The sequence below is a fragment of the Hordeum vulgare genome, chromosome 3H (genome assembly GCF_904849725.1).
Source record: "Hordeum vulgare subsp. vulgare chromosome 3H, MorexV3_pseudomolecules_assembly, whole genome shotgun sequence".
NCBI classification, from domain to species: domain Eukaryota; kingdom Viridiplantae; phylum Streptophyta; class Magnoliopsida; order Poales; family Poaceae; genus Hordeum; species Hordeum vulgare.
Genome location: NC_058520.1, coordinates 426,097,112 through 426,099,583, shown reverse-complemented (window position 1 = coordinate 426,099,583; position 2,472 = coordinate 426,097,112).

The window sequence follows — 2,472 nt, the reverse complement described above, 5'->3', positions numbered from 1 at the left end:
GTTATATATTTGATTACCCTTTTATATTATGTTCCTCAGTGATTCATGCATGTTCTCTGTTGCTTTTTATTGCTTTGTCCAAGTAGTAGATTGTAACTCCAAGAGGGAGCGTTATGCATGATTGTGGGTTCATGCCCCTCGATGTCTAGCTTGAGTGACAGAAACATGAGACTATGGGATGTGCTTGTTGCCACTAGGGAGAAAACAAGGGTGCTTGTGACCACGGTTGCAAGGATTGTCTACCTTATGCATAGTTCGTTAATGCAGTTATCCGTTGCTTTGAGTTTACGCTTTGGGTGGGGCTCGCAACTTAATACCGGAGAGATGTTCTGGATAGATATCTCAAGGTGGAAGATTAGTAAGTAGATGCTGATGAATAAACGGTCTACTTGTCTTGGTGTACTGCCTATTACTATTGAGCCTCTAACTATCAAGGAGCATAATTAGCATTGCGGTGCGATCATAATTCAAGTCAAGTTTGTTTACCCTAGCATGGTTGTTTATCGTCTTTTGGGACAGAGACATCACTAGTGAACATCATGTGACTCCGGTCCATATGACCATGATTGTTTACACCTCCATCATTTTACGCTTTCATTTACTTCTTCGTTGCAATCACTACTACCTTCCCGCTTGTTTTTTGATCCTTTGCAAACTACAAGGCTGGAGAGATTGAAAACCTCTTTGTACTCGTTGGGAGCAAAGTTATTTGTTGTGTGTGCAGGTCCACATCTTCTGCTAGCACCAGGGTGGAATACACCTACTTGTTGAGCCTAGGAGTCCTCCTGGTTCGATAAACCTTACAGTCTCCGTGTAAAGGAAATTTGCTGCTCACTACATCTCCACCTTCCACTTGGGGTAACCAACGAGGGGCGAGAAGTATATACATCAACTCGTCATCACCAAGCAAGTAGGATCGATGGATACCTCATATATTCAGGTGTTCATCATCAGCACCATCATCTTATCGTTGATCACTTCTGTGTAACATGTTAGTTTTCTCAAACATGCAAGAGTACGTGTGTAATTACGAACTAGTACTATCTAACTGATTGCTCCTCCTAGCTAGTAAGTTTTTTGTCAAATATTCTGCCTAGTAAGTTAGTTTGATGGAACTCAAAAAAGTAACTTAAGTTAATTTCCATGAACTTTTTAAATGTTCTATGATTACAAACATTGGTTACTTTGTCATCCTGAGCATGTTATAACATCGTTTTTGAAATATTGTTTTCTCTTATGGCCTTTACAAAAAATATTTTGTTGGTAGTTTGTCAAAGTCATGCAACTGCTTTTGTAAATGAGCAGGACAAAATAGTACACAAATAAAAATGATGGAACTCTACATCATTTTCCTTTCTATCATCGATTTTGTAGCTAAGAAACTAATTAGAGGAATTGTGAAGAAATCCTACTTACGGGAGAGAAATAATCAACTACTTATGGGAGGGAGGGAGGGACGAAGAGAGAGAGAGGGAGAGAGAGAGGAGGGAGGGCGATAGGGAGGGAGGGAAGGAGGGAGGGAGAGAGAGAGACGGTCACCACAACATTGTGCAGCACAACAAGCAGATCTGCACATGGCCGGATTTTGCATAGCGAACAATATCTAACTAACTCCAACTCAAAATGTACTGAATCATGAGATCACTGAATCGGAATCTACCAAGCAAGTAGGATCGATGGATCGCTCATATGTTCGCACATTCATCATCATCACCATCATCTTATCGTTGATCACTTATGTGCAGCATGTTAATTTGCTCAAACATCCAAGAGTACGTGTGTAATTATGAACTAGTACTACCTAACTAATTGCTCCACCTAGATATTATTATTTTTGTCAAATATCCTAGCTAGTAAGTTAGTTTGATGGAATTCAAAAAAGTTATTTAAGCCAATTTGCATGAAAATTTGAAATGCTCTATGATTACAAACATTGGTTAGTTTGTCATCCTTAGCACGCTGTTACATCGTTTTAGACATAATGTTTTCTCATATTGCCTTTACAAAAAAATGTTGGTAGTTTGTCAGCATCATTCAACTCCTTTTGTAAATGAGCGGTACAAAATTTTACAAAAATCAAAATGATGGAACTCTACCTCATTTTCCTTTCTATCACTGATTTTGCAGCAAAGAAACTAATTAGAAGAATTGTGATGCACTGATACTAACGGGAGAGAAATAATCAACTCCGTACCGGAGGGAGGGGGAGATGGAGAGAGAGACGGCCACCTCAACACGGTGCAACACAACAAGCAGATCTGCACATGACAGGATTTGTTTAGTGAACAACATATAATTAACTACAACTCCAAAGGTAGTGAATCATGAGATCACCGAATAGGAAGCTACCAAGCAAGTAGGATCGATGGAACACTCATATGTCCGTGTGTTCATCACAATCACCATATCGTTGATCACTTTTGTACATCGTGTTAATTTGCTCAAACATGCAGGAGTACGTGTGTAATTACG